General features: G+C 41.4%; 1 long non-coding RNA gene across 3 annotated transcripts in view; it reads left to right on the top strand.

The window, feature by feature from the left end:
• Positions 1–20,138, top strand: part of LOC129008513 (uncharacterized) — a 76,786-nt gene that overhangs the window by 37,035 nt on the left and 19,613 nt on the right. The window contains exons 3-4 of one of the 3 annotated variants that reach the window (XR_010127634.1): positions 6,843–6,928; positions 10,404–10,621. The exons of the other annotated variants lie outside the window; for them this stretch is intronic. This is a non-coding gene — a long non-coding RNA (uncharacterized LOC129008513). Of the gene's footprint in view, positions 1–6,842; positions 6,929–10,403; positions 10,622–20,138 lie in introns of those variants that run through there. 3 annotated transcript variants of the gene reach the window in all.

Raw genomic sequence — 20,138 nt, forward strand, 5'->3', positions numbered from 1 at the left:
CTTTAAACAACCAGCTCTCATGTGAATGAACAGAGCGTGAACGGAGCAAGAATTTCCTCATTACCATGAGGATGGCAAGCGGGATCTGCCCCCATGACCCAAACACCTCCCATCAGGCCCCACCTCCAACAGTGGGGAGTTTCCTTTTTTCTTTCTTTCTCTTTCTTTCCTTCTTTCTTTCTTCCTTTCTTTCTTTCTTTCTTTCTCTCTCTCTCTCTCTCTCTCTCTCTCTCTCTCTCTTTCTTTCTTTCTTTTTTTCTTTCGACAGAGTCTCACTCTGTTGCCGCGGCTGAGTGCAGTGGCATGATCTGGGCTCACTGCAACCTCAGCTTCCTGGGTTCAAGTGATTCTCCTGCCTCAGTCTCCCTAGTAGCTGGGATTACAGGCACCTGTAGTTCGCCTAGCTAATTTTTGTATTTTTAGTAGAGACAGGGTTTCACCATGTTGGTCAGGCTGGTCTCAAACTCCTGACCTTGTGATCCGCCCGCCTTGGCCTCCCAAAGTGCTGGGATTACAGGCGTGAGCCACCACGCCCGGCCCTGGGGAGCATATTTCAACATGAGGTTTGGAGAGGACAAACATCCAAACTATATCAATTCCCTACCTATCTCTGCCCTCTTAACCGTAATTCCCCTCCACAAAGTCGATTGCTACAGGCAGTTTCTTGTGTATTTTTTCAGAGATAGTCTATATATACATAAGACTCAATGTTTGTGAATGTGCATGTGTATATTGATACATGCATTAAAATACTCACAGGTGGTAGTATATGGACCCATTAGTCTCCACTTTGTTTCTGTTTGTGTATTTTGTCTTGTTTTATTTTCACTATCTGGAGATCACGTCAGCATATATTGGGATGGCTTTAAAACAAATGGGGGCTGGGCGCGGTGGCTTATGTCTGTAATCCCAGCACTTTAGGAGGCCAAGGCAGGTGGATCACTTGAGGTCAGGAGTTCGAGACCACGCTGACCTACATGGTGAAACCCCTTCTCTACTAAAAATACAAAAATTAGCTGGGCATGGTGGCTTGCACCTGTAGTCCCAGCTACTTGGGAGGCTGAGGTAGGAGAATGGCTTGAACCGGGCAGGCAGAGGTTGCAGTGAGCCGAGATTGCGCCATTGCATTCCAGCCTGGGCAACAGAGCAATGCCTTGTCTCAAAAAAAAAAAATTAAAAAATAAAAATAAAAATAGGCTGGGTAAGGTGGCTCACACCTGTAATTCCAGCACTTTGGGAGGCCAAGGCGGGTGGATGACTTGAGGTCAGGAGTTCGAGACCAGCCTGACCAACATGGTGAAACCCTGTCTCTACTAAAAATAGAAATATTAGCCAGGTGTGGTGGCACGTGCCTGTAATCCCAGCTACTTGGGAGGCTGAGGCAGGAGATTTGCTTGAATTCTGAAGGCGGAGGCTGCAGTGAGCTGAGATCACATCACTGCACTGGGCGACAGAGTGAGACTCCATCTCAAAAAAAACTCACAAAAACATTGTATTTCATTGAAACATAATCTGTTTTAGAGTCTCCAATTCATAAATATTTAAGTCATCTCTGTCTTTGCTATTTCTTATTCAATGATGGAAATCTTTGTACATAAATCGTTGTACATAAATCTTTGTACATAAATCTTTGCATATGTGTCAAAAATATGTATAGAGTATGATCCTAGGAAGGAAATTGTTGAAGCCTTTGATTTCTTATCCAATTCTAACCCTTCCTATTTCCCTCTCTTCGTTTTTCCAATACAGTTATATAAATTGCTTAGTTGTCCAGGCACAGTGGCTCATGCCTGTAATCCCAGCACTTTGGGAGGCCGAGGTGGGCGGATCACGAGGTCAGGAGATCAAGACCATCCTGGCTAACGTGGTGAAACCCTGTCTCTACTAAAATTACAAAAATTAGCCAGGCATGGTGGCATGTGCCTGTAGTCCCAGCTACCCAGGGGGCTGAGGCAGGAGAATTGCTTGAACCCGGGAGGCGGAGGTTGCAGTGAGCCGAGGTTGCGCCACTGCACTCCAGCCTGGGCAACAGAGTGAGACTCCATCTCAAACAACAACAACAAAAAAAGTTAGTTAAACCAAAAATCAGTGTTTACATTTTTGTCACTATTAAATATTATTCACCACTGAACCAAATAGGATCTTGTCATCATATCTTCTTCTTGTATAACATTCTGCTTTTTCTGACATTAATAATTGCTAATCCCCCTCATCACTGGCCAAATTGCTTAGTTTTCTACATACAATTACTATTTTTTTTCTATTCAAAGGATACTGGAGATTTGGCAAACTTTTGGTAATCCTTTTCCTCCAAATTCCCAAACACATTAAATAATTATTAAAGGTTGGGCATGGTGGCTTATGCCTGTAATCCCTGCACATTGGGAGGCCAAGGCAAGAGGATTGCATGAAGCCAGGAGTTCTAGAGCAGCGTGGGCAACATAAGGAGACCCCTCTACAAAAAATAAAAGCAAAAATAAGTCGGGTGTGGTGGTATGTGCCTCTAGTCCTAGCTACCTGGGAGGCTGAGGTGGGGGGATCACTTGAGCCCATGAGTTCCAGCCCATAGCAGTGGACTATGATTGTGCCACTGCACCTCAGCATGGGTTGACAGAGACCTTGTCTCTAAAAATATATTATTATTATAATAATAATTAACAGTTATATTTTTCTCCCTAGATAGCTCCCTTTTGTTCTTCCACAGCCTTCTGCCTTTGGATGGCTGTTTGCTAGGTATAATAGATGTTTTGTTTGCAAGATATTTTCTCTCAGAATTTTGAGGGCATTGCCCTGTTGTCTTCTGGCATTTTATATTGCTATTGAAAAGCCTGATGCCAGTCAGATTGCTAATCCATAAGGCAATATGTGACCTGGTTTTTCATTCTGGAAGTTTTTAGTATCTTTTCTTTATTTCCAGTCTTCTAAAATTTTAAAATTAATTGCCTTAGAGAGTGTGGCAGAGATAGCTATTAGACCATCAAAAAAATGTCCTTCTTCCTTGGTGCAGAGTGGTTTAGAGGAAGCCTGTGCCTGGCGCAGCTCAGCGTTTCCCAGCCCCATTGCATCCAGGAAGAACCTTGTGACTGGTTGTTTCTAACGGAAGGAGTGTGAGCTGAACTGATGTGTGTCAGCTGAGGTGGTGGTGGTGGGGTCAAGGGCGGGGACTGGGGTGGAGGGCATGACAAGAAGGGATGCACCTAGTTCAGGAAGACCAGTGTCAGAGGAGTCAGGGCCCAGGGATCCAAGGTCCATGTTGATGCTTCCACTCTATCCCCAGTGCCAGCCCTGCACCCCACTCCTGCCCCTGCTTTGTGCTCGATGACCCTGTGTCTGGCTTCTCTGGGGAGAACTGACTGTGTCTTATTCACTTCCCTGTCTCCAGGCTCTCAGGTAATTTTCTCTACTCTGATAAGTAAGTTGCTTCTCATTCTTTCCTTTTTCATCTTCCAAACACTTATTGAAATTCTTTTCTGTTATTCTGTTTATCTTTATGAATTTTACCATTTTACTTCCCTTAACTGTCATTGTGATGGTTTGGGGAGTGTATTAGGTTCCAAGGGCTGCTGTGACACATTACCACAAAATTAGGGGCTTAACACAACAGAAATTTATTCTTTCACAGTTCTGGGGTCCAGAAATCTAAACTCAGTTTCATTAGGCCTAAATCAAGGTGTTGGCAGGGCCTCTTTCGGCTTCTGGTGGCTGCTGGCATTCCTTGGCTTGTGACTCCATCACTCCAGTTTCTGCATGATCACAATTTCCTCCTCCTCTTCTGTTGGTACCAAATCTCCTTCAGCCTCTCTCCTATAAGGACATTTGTGATTGTATTTAGGGCCCACCCAGATAATTCAGGATAACCATCCAAAGATCCTTGACTTAATTACATCTGCCACGTACTTGCCACATAAAGTAACATTCACAGATTCTGGAGATTAGGATGTAGACACATCTTTGGGAGCCATTATTTAGCCTATGACAGGGAGAGAAGATGAAAGCATATGGTCAGTCTACCATATTTAATGGGGGTTCTTTCTATGTTTTCCTCTAGTGCCTTGCAATTTCCTTTTAGCATTTCAATCTTTGATCTAATTGGAATCTTTCAGAATGGAGCTTCCCTGTTATCCCAAATGCCAATTTTTAATTTTATTATTTTATTTTATTTTTTTGAGATGGAATCTTGCTCTGTCACCCAGGCTGGGGTACGGTGGCACAATCTCAGCTCACTGCAACATCCACCTCCTGGGTTCAAGTGATTCTCCTGCCTCAGCCTCCTGAGTAGCGGAGATTACAGATGCCCACATCCAAGGTGGCTAATATTTTTTTTCTTTTTTGTATTTTCAGTAGAGATGGGGTTTTGCCATGTTGGCCAGACTGGTCTTGAACTCCTGACCTCAAGTGATCTGCCTGTCTTGGCAGGTGCTGGGAGTACAGACATGAGCCACCATGCCCGGTTGCCAATTTTAAAATATTTTGTCTTTTCTCCCTAGATATGAAATAAAAGTGATTAGGTCTTACGAGAATAAAATTAAAACACATTTATTTTCCTGTAACATGCAAAAATGCAAAAAAAAAAAAGAAAGAAAGTAAAATAAAATAGATATACCTTTGGAGAAATTGCCTTTGCTCACTGTGGATTCTGGAGGGTGTGAGTGATGGACAGGTCCATCTGTGCATGCAGAACAGAGAGTCTCTTCTCCAGGATCACCCTTTACCTTAGGAGAACACCTCAGCTCCAGGCACCAAGCTGGAGTATTATAGGCACTTAGCTTTACTCCTATAGACAAATAAGAGTGGGAGGACTGTGTGGTAAGGAATGATACCCTTACACTCTTTCCGGCCCTTCCCAGTCTTACAAGGAGTGACACACTTTGTGGCCTACAAGCCTGTCACTGCAATTCATGCAGTGGGTGGTGAGAGGACAAAGCACGCTAGGTCCCTGATCCGACCTCCCAGGGATGACAGGTCTGGCTACTCCTCAAACTGAACCTGAAGGAATGCAAATCATTCAAGTTTTCACCCTGATTCTGGCACACCCCGAGGCAAAAATAGCCATTTGCCTTCATAGGAGCTTCTGTGTAGGCTGTGAATAAGGAGGTTTCTATCTCAGCTTTCTTTTTGCTTATTTAAAGACAACTGAGAGTACGACAGGGTAATTGTTTTGTTTTAAAGCACTGCAATGTAGTTCCTTTCTGGACCTTCTATGTATGAGTCATTTTCTGTAGCAGTGCTAAGAGATGCAAATAGAAAAACATTATTTCTGAAAGCTTGAGATTTCAAGCTGGGCCTTTTATTCACATTCTCTTGTTAGTTTTAGTCTTACTTGTGACATTCATGTTATTAGAAGAATGACACAATTTCAATCACATTTTTGTCCCATGTACTAATGTAGCAAACAATTTCACAACCTTCCCTTTCTTTTACATGTGAGTCATTATCATTTGGTTTTGTTCTCCTTCACTCCTGAACTCACTATCTCCTGATCACATGTATACACATTTCTCTGATATCCTAGATCTTTATGGGTGATCAAGATTTTTGTATATTCTATTTTGTTGCTTTCATACCTGCTAGTATCCTTTTTAAGTTTGACTCTCTTATACTTCGGGGTATGCCAAACAAACACTTCAGGAGAAAGGAGGCAATGTGTTGAAAGGAAGTTGTGGACAAAGCAAGAAGAAAAGAAGAAGGAGATACAAGGAGGAAAAGTAGTGGCTCTTAAACAAAGATCTTGCATCTTTTCCTTCTTTAATTTTTTTTTCTTTTTTTTTTTTTTGAGACAGAGTGTTGCTCTGTCATCCAGGCTGGAGTGCAGTGGTGCAATCTTGGCTCACTGCAACCTCCACCTGCTGGGTTCAAGCGATTCTTCTGCTTCAGCCTCCCAAGTAGCTAGGACTACAGGCACAGGTTACCACGCCTGGCTAATTTTTGTATTTTTAGTGGAGGTGGGTTTCACCATGTTGGCCAGGCTGGTCTCGAACTCCTAACCTCAAATGATCCACCCACCTCGGCCTCCCAAAGTGCTGGGATTACAAGCATGAGCTACCATGCCCGACCCTTCTTTCAAATTGGAACCCTGGCCAGGTATGGTGGCTCACACCTGTAATCCTAGCACTTTGGGAGGCTGAGGCAGGCAGATCACTTGAGGTCAGGAGTTCAAGACCAACCTGGCCAACATGGTGAAGCCCCGTCTCTACCAAAAATACAAAATTAGCTGGGCATGGTGGCATGTGCCTGTAATCCCAGTTACTCAGGAGGCTGAGACAGAATTGCTTGAACCCAGGAGGGAGAGGTTGCAGTGAGCTGAGATCGCACCACTGCACTCTAGCCTGGGCAAGAGAGCGAGACTCCATCTCAAAAACAAACAAACAAACAAACCAAACCCAACTTTGAACCCAGAATCAGAAAGCACATTTAATTTGGAACTCTATAGAATGTCTGCACACGAACAGATGCCACAGCTGTAACAAAAATTAGGGACATAGCCACTTATCTTGCATCTCCTCCTTTTTTCTTTGGGTTTCTTGTATTAACCTTAGCAGAGGGCATGGTTGCTTGGTTTACAAAATATTTGTTTATGAAAGTTGCAAAGATGAGAAGAGGGATTTCAGAATCAGAAAGACTGGGTTTCAAATTTTGGCTTTGCTCTGTGACCTTTGGCAAATTATATAACTTCATAAAGCTTCAGCTTTTCCCTAGTAAATATTTGACTGCTGAGAGGTAAATGAGAAAATGTGTATAAAAATCTTAGTATAGTGCTTAGCATTTCAAGCAACCCAGAATATCAACTAATTTGTTAAATGAATATTTCTTGAATATTTACTGTATGCTGAACTGTCTGCCAGGTTGAGGCTGCTGTGGTGAATTGGACAGGTAAGATTCCTGGCCTTGTGGAGCTTGCATTCTGGTGGGAAAAACAGACAATAAACAGGTAAACAAATCAATAAAATAACCAGATGGTGAGAAGCCCTGAAAGAAATTTTAAAAAGTGTGTTATTAAGAACAGCAGGGAGGACCTGTGTCCTATGCTGGGGAAGTCAGGGAAGATTTCACAGCAGCCTGAAGAATGAGAAAGAGCCAGCTGTACTATGAGCTGTTTAAGACAGAGGAAATTGGGTCACTGGCTTAGAGAGAGATTGGGTTCTACTCACTGTCAGAGGCCAGCAGTGCAAGGTTCCTCCTTATCTTCTTATGGCCTGTGTCCTTCTGTAGCCCTGGCCACTGAGAATTGGCTCAGACTGTGACTGTGACTTGCTGTCCTCAACTTCCTTATCCAACTTAAATTGGATGGTCCATCATAGTCACCCTCTTGAATAGATCCCAAACTCCCTTGTCCTTTTAATTGTACTTTAAACTCACTTGGCCAAACTCCAACCCTGGTTAAATCCAGCTCTCCGCCCTACTCCATGTCTTTATCCATTGAGTATGGTGGAAGAATAGCCCACAATCTCATTGGCTGGTGCTATGGTCTGAATGTTGGTATGCTCTCCAAAATCATAGGTTGAAACTTAATCCTCAATGTCATAGCATGGAGGTGGAGACTTTGGGGAAGTGATTAAGTCATGAAGACTCTGCCTTCATAAACGGGATAATGTCAAGGAGATTAAAAGGAGCCTGTTTGCTCCCTTCTACCATGTGAGAATGCAGCAAGAGGTACCATCTCTGTGCAATGCGCCGTTACCAGACATTGAACCTGCTGGCACCTTTATCTTGGACTTCCCAGCCTCCAGAACTGTGAGCAATACATTTCTGTTGTTTATAAATTACCCAGTGTAAGATATTTTGTTATAGCAGCACAAACGGACTAAGACTAAGGACCTCAGTTTCACTTTAAATTCTCCGAGGTCGTTATGCTACCAGGCAATCTTATGAGATTCCCCTGTTCCCTCTCTCTTCTACTCTCCCTACTCCAGGTTGATGAAGAGAGGGGTTGGAGTATCATGATCTCCGCTCGCCCTTCACCAGGTAGATAAGAGAGGGGCAGCTCTGTGAACCCACGCTTGCCTAGCCCCAGCTCCCCTTCCTGCCACTCTCTCTACTCAGACCCTGGTCATTCCATTCTTCAAAGCTCAGCTATTCTCTCTCTTGAAAAGTGCCCTTATTCCATCAAACACATAAAACCTGTTCAAAGAACTAAGGCAGCAGGTGATTCTTGGCATCCAACAGGAGCTTACAACAAAGGGTGGGAGTATGTAAGACAGGATCCTTTTTTTATCAGTTGCCCCACTAACCTTGGGCAAATCATAAATTTCCATCTCTGAGATGTGCTCTGATGATGATGTGTGGGAGAGCATTTGAAAAAGTAGTAGAGCGCTAAGCACATCCACAAACTATAATCCAATTCAATAAATTGTATCACATCTTGATAATCAAATGTTGCAGAAATTTTAATTATTCCATGTATTATTGTAATAATTACTCGAGGTATTATTAATTACTCCATGTATAATTAATAAGTCATGGGTATTTAGGGAATTACAAGCCTTTTAAATGTATTTTTTCCTCTTTCCCTCAAATACATACACACCATAAAATCACAGCCTTATGGCTTTAATTTAAATATACTTGTTAACCTTTTATTTCTAATCCAATGAGTATCACAAATCCACCTCCAAACCACCTTAATTCCTAAAGTTTTGTATGTTTGCAAAAACAAACTCTTGGCATTCGAATTAAAATCAAATCTGTTGTTCTTTCCATGGCACATTGCTTTGTCCTGCTGGTTACTTTATTAGTTCACTTCAGGATCCTTCCGCTGGGAGTTCTCACTCAGACTGACTGGGGAGAACTCTGGCAGGCTGCCTAATGGACTCGTAGGGTGTGGAATCCACAGTGAATTCTCAGTTCGAATCTTCCTCTGAGAAATTTTGCTGCTTGCCAGACTGTATCCTTTCTACTCGGGCTCCATCTACTGGACAAAAATGACCAGTAGTGCCTACGCTTCTCCATTATGGCTTTGAAATTTTCAAATTAGGTGGAAATCTAATACATCTTCTCTTTGTTAAAAGAAACACTTTAGACAAATTAAATTTAACAGTGTTTGAGCAGAGAACGATACAATAGCTGGGCAGCCCCCAGAACCAGAATAGGTTCAGAGCAAACCCGGGGCTACTACATGGTTGAATAACATTTATGGAGAAAGGAAAGTGACGGACTAAAGAGAGAAGTGAGGTAGAGAAACAGCTGGATTGGTGACAGCTGGGTGTTTGCCTTATACAAACAGTTGGCCACCTGTGATTGGCTGAAACTCAGCTGCTGTGATTGGCTGAGCCTCAGCTGCTTGTCACAAGAGTAGGTCATAGTCTGTTTGCACACTCAGTTAGGTTACAGTTCACTATGTATGGAGAAACCTTTAGGATGAACTTAAAATATGTAAGGAAGCAGCTTTAGGCTAAACTTAATTTAACATTTAAATTTAATTTTACACATTAAAATTATTGTCCTAGTTTGTTCGTGCTGTTTTAACAAAATACCATAAACTGGGTAGCTAATACACAACAGAAACTTATTTCTCACAGTTTTGAAGTCTGAGAAGTCCAAGATCAAGGTGCCAGCAGATCTGGTGTCTGGTGGGAGCCAGCTTTCTCATAAAGCATGACTTCTTGCTGTGTCCTCACTTGGTGGAAGGGGCAGAGGCCCTTTTAAAAGGGCACTTAGTTGATTCTTAGGACTCTGCCCTCATGCCCTAGGCCTCCAAAGGCCTGCTTTCTAAATACCATCCTCACCTTGGGGGTTAGAATTTCAACATACGAATTAGCGGGGGACACAAACATTCAGACCACAGCAATTATACTTAATTTTGCCTTTTGAAGGTCTCTGCTCTATTCCTGGAAACAAAGAGTTTAAATGTTTTTTGGTCCTACCTCCTGGACACATTTGCTTTTCTTTTTTGAGACAGGTTCTCACTCTGTTGGCCAGGCTGGTGTGCAATGGTGTGATCTCGGCTTACTGTGACCTCTGCCTCCCAGGCTCAAGTGATCCTCCCACTTCAGCCTCCCAGTAGCTGCAACTACTGCCACCATGCCTGGATAATTTTCATATTTTTTTTTCTAGAGATGGGGCTTAGCCATGTTGCCCAGGCTGGTCTTAAACTCTTGGCCTCAAGCAATCTGCCTACCTGGGCCAAAGTGCTGGGATAACAGGTATGAACCACCACACCTGGCCCTGGACACATTTTGCTTTTTGGAGGAAAGTTCTAGTGTCCTTTAATAGTAATTAATTATTTGGGCTAAAGACTTTTGGAAGCTACAGCCTTTCGTTCATGTTACAGGTCCTAAATTGCTGTTTTCAGTGTGCAAAGGTTGCCTTTCTGAAGGACCTTCCATTGATAATTTTTACCTCTATTAGGATCACATGGACTGACCTGAGTCTTGGGTTTTTTTTTTTTTTTTTTTTTTTTGAGACAGTCTCACTCTGTTGCCCAGGTTGGAGTGCAACGATGTGATCTTGGCTCACTGCAACCTCCATCTCCTGGGTTCAAGCGATTCTCCTGCCTCAGCCTCCTGAGTAGCTGGGACTACAGGTGTGTACCACCATGCTCTGTAGTTTGTTTTTTTTTTGTATTTTTAGTAGAATCGGGGTTTCACAATGTTAACCAGGATGGTCTCAATCTCTTGACCTCGTGATCAGCCCACCTTGGCCTCCAAATTGCTGGGCGGTTCTAAGTGAACACATTTCTTATATAGTTTTCCAGGCCCTTTACCCTCCTTCTCTCAGGGAAATCTGGTCCAAGAGATTATCTGCAAATTTCTTTTGTTTTTTTTTTTGAGACAGAGTCTCACTCTGTCACCCAGGCTGGAGTGCAGTGGTGTGATCTCGGCTTACTGCAACGTCTTCCTCCCAGGTTCAAGAGATTCTCCTATCTCAGACTCCTGAGTAACTGGGACTACAGGCACGTATCACTGTGCCTGGCTAATTTTTGTATTTTCAGTAGAGACAGGGTTTCACCATGTTGGTCAGGCTGGTCTTGAATTCCTGACCTCAGGTGATCCACCCGCCTCAGCCTCCCAAAGTGCCGGGATTACAGGCGTGAGCCACTGCGCCCGGCCTATCTGTAACTTTCTAACAGTTGGAATTGCATTTTTGGCTGTTTCACTTTACTTCTATGCTCAGGTTTGATGAAAGAAATAATGTGTACAGTGGTCCATTTCCAAGACAAAGTGCCTTGAATCGGCTTCAGTCAGCAAACTACAGAAGAAACAGGATATACCAGGCCCCAGCTTGGATAGCCAGTGCCTGCTTGTCGGCCCCCATCCCCTCCCACCACCTTAGTTGCCCTCACCTGAACCAAAGAAGTTTAAGATAAAAGTTTACCAGCCTGCAAAATAGCTCACTTTGTCTGTTCTTATCAGCCTGCCCAGCTACTTAGGTCATAAGTCAAATTTTTGAAGAGTCCTTAAGTTAAGTAGGATTGCAATGTATTGTGGCCTACAACAAAATGCAGCAGGACAACCCTGAAGAAGACACCCAAAGCCCCTATCCAACCACCATTCGGTGACGTCCGGGAAGATTGTGACCCCATACTACTCAGCCTATGAGGAACTGGGGGAGGGACCTGTGCATGAGGGCATAAATTGCTTGTTGAAACCGTGCTGGGTGTGCCTGCCTATCAAACACCCAATCTTGCAAGACTGTCCTTAGAAGTCTCACTTTTCCTGTTCTCCAGGTCTCTGAGTCCATTCTTTGATTTGAATGGGTGAGTTTGTTTCTCACATTCGAGGATGAGTTTCTTCAGTTCATTATTTTTTTCAATGAATATTTATTGAATGCCTCCTATGGGCAAAACACTGGTTTAGGCATCAGGAGTGTATTAAAGTTGCTGCCCTCCTGAAGAGTATATTCTGGGAGGTAGGGGGAAGTGTTGAAATGAGGACAGACAATAAATAAGTAAACACATAGAATGCGAGATGGTCGATTGGTGCAAGCCTCTATAGTATAGAGAATAGTAAAGCAGGGAAAAGGAGATGGAGAGTAGGGGGTGGGCAAAAAAATTATATGGTTTGCAAAAGCTTCACTGATAAAGTGACATTTGAAAAGACACCCAAAGAAAGTGAGAGAATGGGGCATGTGGCTGTCTGGGGGAAAAACACTGTAGGCAAAGGGAAGAGTAAATGAAAAAGCCCTGAGGTAAAGGCGTGTGTGGCTGGAAAGGAATTGAGGGATAGGAAATAAGATCAGATAGGCAGGAAGTAGCAGATCATGTGGGGCCTTGTAAGCCACTGTTAAGATTTTACCTCTGCACTGAATAAGATACGAAGCCATTTGAGTACGTTGAGCAGAGGAGTGACATTTATGGTAAGATTGTTTTGGCTGTTATATTGAGAATGGACAACAAGAAGAGCAAATGCAGAGGCACAGAGAGAAAACCCATGGCTACTGGAACAATCCAGGCAAGAAAGTATGGGGGCTTGGACCAGAGTGGTAGAAGATGGAAGATAAGAAACAATCTGACTTTAATAGATCCTAAGGATTAAACTGACAGAATTTGCTTATGGATTGATTGGATGTGAGATGAGAGATGAAGAGAGGCCATAAGTATGACAGCAAGGTTTTTGGCTTAAGAAAACTAGAGGGTAGAGTTATGATTACTTGAGATGGAGAAGACAATGAGAGGAGAGAGCTGTTTTTTTTTTTCCATGGGAAGTAATGCAGAAATCAGTATATCCATTTTGCACGTGTTAATCTGAGAGTCCTGTTAGACATCCAAGTAAAGATGTTGAGTAGGTAGTTGGAAAATCAGATTTGGAATTCAGGGTAGAGGCCTGAGCTGGAGGTATAAATATATGCTTCAGCAACAGATGATATTTAGATATATTTTAAAGCCAGGAATCTACATTAGATTTCCAAACAGAAACAGGGGAAAATAAAAGTTTGAGGATTGATCCCTGAGGCACTGCAACAGTTAGAACTGGAAACGTGAGGATAAACCAGCAAAAAAGACTGAGAAAAGACCCCGAGATAGGGGCAGAACCAAGAATGCCATCCTCCAAGACAATGGAAGGAAGTATTTGCCACATGACAAATGCTGCGGGTGGGATCAAGTAAGACAAGGACAGAAAATCGACCATGACATTTAGCTATGTGGAAATCATTGATCACATAGATTAGAGCAATTTCAGTGAAGTGATGAAGTGAAAGTTTAAATTTGATGGTTTAAGGAAAGGATGGGAGGATAGAAATGGAAGATAGTGTATACATTGGTCATCTCTTAAAAATAATAATCCAAACTGGAAACAACTCAAGTATCCCATCAACAGGTGAATACATAACCAAATTGTGTATAAAGAGTATAAAGAGAGAATGAGAGGAGCGACAGGGAAGATAGACTATCTGTAGCTGTTTGTGTTTTTGTTTCGAGACAGGCTCTTGCTCTGTCGCCCATGCTGGAGTGCAGTGATGTGATCTTGACTCACTGCAACCTCCACTTCCTGGGCTCAAGGGATCCTCCCACCTCAGCCTCCAGAGTAGTTGGGTCTACAGTCATAAGCCACCACACCCAGCTAATTTTTGTATTTTTTTGTGGAAATGGGGTTTCACCATGTTGCCCAGGCTGGTCTTGAACTCCTGAGCTGTGATCTGCCCACTTCAGCCTCCCAAAGTGCTGAGATTACAGGTGTGAGTCACTGTGCCCAGCCAAGTATCTGTAACTCTTGAGGAATTTTTCTGTAAAGAGGGACAGAAAAATGAAACAGTAGCTGGAGGGCAAGGTGACATCAAGAAAATCAACTTCACTGAGGCGTAATTTAAGTACAGTAAAATGTTCATATTTTAATTGCACCTTTCTATGAGTTTTGACAAATGTATGCATACACCTTTAGTAACCACTGCCACAGTCAATATACAGAATATTTCCATCATGTCTGTACTCTTGCACCCTCACCCACAGGCAACCACTGATCAGATTTAGTTTTCTGCTAGTTCTAGGCTTAATATGATTGAATCATACGGTATGTAATCTTTTTATTTTAATTAATTTTAAGTTTTTATTTTTAGTAGAGATGATGTCTTGCCACATTGCCCAGGCTGGTCTCAAACTCCTGGCCTAAAGGGATCTTCTGACTTTGGCCTCCCAAAGTGCTGAGATTATAGGTATGAACTATCACGCTTGGCCTATATGCAATCTTTTCTGTCTGGTTTCTTTTGCTTAGCATAATGTTTTTGAGATTTTTTCCTGTTGTTTCTATTAGCAGCTTACTCCTTTCACTTGCTGATTTGTATTCTATTTTACAGACGTGCATAATTTGGTTATATATTCACCTGTTGATGAGACATTGGGTTGTTTCTAGTTTGGACTATTACTAGTAAAGCCATGACAACAATCGTGTGCAAATCTTTTCAAGGATAGCATTTCATTTCTCTTGACTGTGTCATTCTGGGTCACGTAATATATATTAACTGTATATTTAACTTTATAGGAGACTGCTAGAATACCTTCTCAAGTGAGTGTACCGTTTCACCTTCTTAACAGTTGCCTCACATCATTTCCAACACTTCATATTGTCAGTCTTTTACATTTTAGCCATTCAAATGAATGTATAGTAGTATATATTCTTGTGGTTTTAATTTGAATTCCTTGATGAGTTAGTTATAATGGTGAGTATCTTTTCAAGTGCTTACTGGCAAATCCTATTAATTCTTTTATGAGGTGTTTGTTCAAAAGGTTTTTGACCATTTTAAGTTGGGTTGTTTTTCTTGTTATCGAATTGTAAGAGTTCTTTATATTCTGGATACAAGTCCTTTGTTAGATATATGTGTGGTGAATATTTTCTCCCAGTCTATGGCTTGTCTTTATTTTCTTATCAATGTCTTTCAAAGAGCAGCAGTTTTAATTAGAAAAAAGTCCCACTTATCCATTTTTTCTTTTTTTTTTTACTTTTTATTTATTTATTTATTATTATACTTTAAGTTCTAGGGTACATGTGCACAACGTGCAGGTTTGTCACATATGTATACATGTGCCATGTTGGTGTGCTGCACCCATTAACTCGTCATTTACATTCGGTATATCTCCTAATGCTATCCCTTCCCCCTCCCCCCACCCCACAACAGGCCCTGGTGAGTGATGTCCCCCTTCCTGTGTCCAAGTGTTCTCACTGTTCAATTCCCACCTATGAGTAAGAACATGTGATGTTTGGTTTTTTTGTCCTTGCGATAATTTGCTGAGAATGATGGTTTCCAGCTTCATCCATTCATCCATGTCCCTACAGAGGACATGAACTCATCATTTTTTATGGCTGCATAGTATTCCATGGTGTATATGTGCCACATTTTCTTAATCCAGTCTATCGTTGTTGGACATTTGGGTTGGTTCCAGGTCTTTGCTATTGTGAATACTGCCACAATAAACACACGTGTGCATGTGTCTTTATAGCAGCATGATTTGTAATACTTTGGGTATATACCCAGTAATGGGATGGCTGGGTCAAATGGTATTTCTAGTTCTAGATCCCTGAGGAATCGCCACACTGTCTTCCACAATGGTTGAACCAGTCTACAGTCCCACCAACAGTGTAAAAGTGTTCCTATTTCTCCACATCCTCTCCAGCACCTGTTGTTTCCTGACTTTTTAATGATTGCCATTCTAACTGGTATGAGATGGTATCTCATTGTGGTTTTGATTTACATTTCTCTGATGGCCAGTGATGATGGGCATTTTTTCATGTGTCTTTTGGCTGCATAAATGTCTTCTTTTGAGAAGTGTCTGTTCATATCCTTCGCCCACTTTTTGATGGGGTTGTTTGTTTTTTTCTTGTAAATTTGTTTGAGTTCATTGTAGATTCTGGATATTAGCCCTTGGTCAGATGAGTTGATTGCAAAAATTTTCTCCCATTCTGTAGGTTGCCTGTTCACTCTGATGGTAGTTTTTTTTGCTGTGCAGAAGCTCTTTAGTTTAATTAGATCCCATTTGTCAATTTTGGCTTTCGTTGCCATTGCTTTTGGTGTTTTAGACATGAAGTCCTTGCCCATGCCTATGTCCTGAATGGTATTGCCTAGGTTTTCTTCTAGGGTTTTTATGGTTTTAGGTCTAACATTTAAGTCTTTAACTCATCTTGAATTAATTTTTGTATAAGGTGTAAGGAAGGGATCCAGTTTCAGCTTTCTACATATGGCTAGCCAGTTTTCCCAGCACCATTTGTTAAATAGGGAATCCTTTCCCCATTTCTTGTTTTTGTCAGATTTGTCAAAGATCAGGTAGTTGTAAATGTGTGGTATTATTTCTGAGTGCTCTGTTCTATTCCATTGGTCTATATCTCTGTTTTCGTACCAGTACCTTGTTGTCTTGGCTACTGTAGCCTTGCAGTGTAGTTTGAAGTCAGGTAGCGTGAGGCCTCCAGCTTTGTTCTTTTGGCTTAGAATTGACTTGGCGATGTGTACTCTTTTTTGGTTGCATATGAACTTTAAAGTAGTTTTTTCCAATTCTGTGAAGAAAGTCGTTGGTAGCTTGATGGGGGTGGCATTGAATCTATAAATTACCTTGGGCAGTATGGCCATTTTCACAATATTGATTCTTCCTATCCATGAGCATGGAATGTTCTTCCGTTTGTTTGTATCCTCTTTTATTTCGTTGAGCAGTGGTTTGTAGTTCTCCTTGAAGAGGTCCTTCACATCCCTTGTAAGCTGGATTCCTAGGTATTTTATTCTCTTTGTAGCAATTGTGAATGGGAGTTCACTCATGATTTGGCTCTCTGTTTGTCTGTTATTGGTGTATAAGAATGCTTGTGATTTTTGCACATTGATTTTATATCCTGAGACTTTGCTGAAGTTGCTTATCAGCTTAAGGAGATTTGGGGCTGAGATGATGGGGTTTTCTAGATATATAATCATGTCATCTACAAACAGGGACAATTTGACTTCCTCTTTTCCTAACTGAATACCCTTTATTTCTTTCTCCTGCCTAATTGCCCTGGCCAGAACTTCCAACACTATGTTAAATAGGAGTGGTGAGAGAGGGCATCCCTGTCTTGTGTCAGTTTTCAAAGGGAATGCTTCCAGTTTTTGCCCATTGAGTATGATATTGGCTGTGGGTTTGTCATAAATAGCTCTTATTATTTTGAGATATGTCCCATCAGTACCTAATTTATTGAGAGTTTTTAGCATGAAGGGGTGTTGAATTTTGTCAAAGGCCTTTTCTGCATCTATTGAGATAATCATTCGGTTTTTGTCATTGATTCTGTTTATATGCTGGATTACATTTATTGATTTTCATATGTTGAACCAGCCTTGCATCCCAGGGATGAAGCCCACTTGATCATGGTGGATAAGCTTTTTGATGTGCTGCTGGATTCGGTTTGCCAATATTTTACTGAGGATTTTTGCATCAATGTTCATCAGGGATATTGGTCTAAAATTCTCTTTTTTTTGTTGTGTCTCTGCCAGGCTTTGGTATCAGGATGATGCTGGCCTCATAAAATGAGTTAGGGAGGATTGCCTCTTTTTCTATTGATTGGAATAGTTTCAGAAGGAATGGTACCAGCTCCTCCTTGTACCTCTGGTAGAATTCTGCTGTGAATCCATCTGGTCCTGGCCTTTTTTTGGTTGGTAAACTATTACTTATTGCCTTAATTTCAGAGCCTGTTATTGGTCTATTCAGAGATTCAACTTCTTCCTGGTTTAGTCTTGGGAGAGTGTATGTGTCAAGGAATTTACCCATTTCTTCTAGATTTTCTAGTTTATTTGTGTAGAGGTGTTTATAGTATTCTTTGATGGTAGTTTGTATTTCTGTGGGATAGGTGGTGATATCCCCTTTATCATTTTTTATTGCATGTATTTGATGCTTCTCTCTTTTCTTCCTTATTAGTCTTGCTAGCAGTCTATCAATTTTGTTGATCTTTTCAAAAAACCAGCTCCTGGATTCATTGATTTTTTTGAAGGGTTTTTTGTGTCTCTATCTCCTTCAGTTCTGCTCTGATCTTAGTTATTTCTTGTCTTCTGCTAGCTTTTGAATGTGTTTGCTCTTGCTTCTCTAGTTCTTTTAATTGTGATATTAGGGTGTCAATTTTAGATCTTTCCTGCTTTCTCTTGTGGGCATTTAGTGCTATAAATTTCCCTCTACACACTGCTTTGAATGTGTCCCAGAGATTCTAGTATGTTGTGTCTTTGTTCTCGTTGGTTTCAAAGAACATCTTTATTTCTGCCTTCATTTCATGATGTACCCGGTAGTCATTCAGGAGCAGGTTGTTCAGTTTCCATGTAGTTGAGTGGTTTTGAATGAGTTTCTTAATCCTAAGTTCTAGTTTGATTGCACTGCGGTCTGAGAGACAGTTTGTTATAATTTCTGTTCTTTTACATTTGCTGAAGAGTGCTTTACTTCCAACTATGTGGTCAATTTTGGAATAAGTGTGGTGTGGTGCTGAGAAGAATGTATATTCTGTTGATTTGGGGTGGAGAGTTCTGTAGATGTCTATTAGGCCTGCTTGGTGCAGAGCTGAGTTCAATTCCTGGATATCCTTGTTATCTTTCTGTCTCGTTGATCTGTCTAATGTTGACAATGGGGTGTTAAAGTCTCCCATTATTATTGTGTAGGAGTTTAAGTCTCTTTGTAGGTCTCTAAGGACTTGTTTTATGAATCTGGGTGCACCTGTATTGGGTGCATATATATTTAAGATAGTTAGCTCTTCTTGTTGAATTGATCCCTTTACCATTATGTAATGGCCTTCTTGTCTCTTTTGATTTTTGTTGGTGTAAAGTCTGTTTTATCAGAGACTAGGATTGCAACCTCTGCCTTTTTTTGTTTTCCATTTGCTTGGTAGATCTTCTATCCCTTTATTTTGAGCCTATGTGTGTCTCTGCACATGAGATGGGTTTCTTGAATACAGCACACTGATGGGTCGTGACTCTTTATCCAATTTGCCAATCTGTGTCTTTTAATTGGAGCATTTAGCCCATTTACATTTAAGGTTAATATTGTTATGTGTGAATTTGATCCTGTCATTATGATGTTAGCTGGTTATTTTGCTCGTTAGTTGATGCAGTCTCTTCCTAGCATCGATGGTCTTTATAATTTGGCATGTTTTTGCAGTGGCTGGTACCAGTTGTTCCTTTCCATGTTTAGTGCTTCCTTCAGGAGCTCTTTTAGGGCAGGCCTGGTGGTGACAAAATCTCTCAGCATTTGCTTGTCTGTAAAGTATTTTATTTCTCCTTCACTTATGAAGCTTAGTTTGGCTGGATATGAAATTCTGGGTTGAAAATTCTTTTCTTTAAGAATGTCGAATATTGGCCTCCACTCTCTTCTGGCTTGTAGAGTTTCTGCTGAGGGATCTACTTTAGTCTGATGGGCTTCCCTTTGTGGGTAACCCAACCTTTCTCTCTGGCTTCCCTTAACATTTTTTCCTTCATTTCAACTTTGGTGAATCTGACAATTATGTGTCTTGGAGTTGCTCTTCTTGAGGAGTATCTTTGTGGTGTTCTCTGTATTTCCTGAATTTGAATGTTGGCCTGCCTTGCTAGGTTGGGGAAGTTCTCCTGGATAATATCCTGCAGAGTGTTTTCCAACTTGGTTCCATTCTCCCCGTCACTTTCAGGTACACCAATCAGACGTAGATTTGGTCTTTTCACATAGTCCCATATTTCTTGGAGGCTTTGTTCATTTCTTTTTATTCTTTTTTCTCTAAACTTCTCTTCTCAGTTCATTTCATTCATTTCATCTTCCATCACTGATACCCTTCTTCCAGTTGATTGAATTGGCTACTGAAGCTTGTGCATTCGTCACGTAGTTCTCGTGCCATGGTTTTCAGCTCCATCAGGTTGTTTAAGGACTTCTCTGCATTGGTTATTCTAGTTAGCCATTCATCTAATCTTTTTTTCAAGGTTTTTAACTTCTTTGCATTGGGTTTGAACTTCCTCCTTTAGCTCAGAGAAGTTTGATCATCTGAAGCCTTCTTCTCTCAACTGGTCAAAGTCATTCTCCATCCAGCTTTGTTCCATTGCTGGTGAGGAGTTGCATTCCTTTGGAGGAGGAGAGGCACTCTGATGTTTAGAATTTTCAGTTTTTTTGCTCTATTTTTTCCCCATCTTTGTGGTTTTATCTACCTTTGGTCTTTGATGATGGTGACGTACAGATGGGGTTTTGGTGTGGATGTCCTTTCTGTTTGTTAGTTTTCCTTCTAATAATCAGGACCCTAAGCTGCAGGTCTGTTGGAGTT

The sequence above is a fragment of the Pongo pygmaeus genome, chromosome 9, assembly GCF_028885625.2.
Source record: "Pongo pygmaeus isolate AG05252 chromosome 9, NHGRI_mPonPyg2-v2.0_pri, whole genome shotgun sequence".
NCBI lineage: Eukaryota > Metazoa > Chordata > Mammalia > Primates > Hominidae > Pongo > Pongo pygmaeus.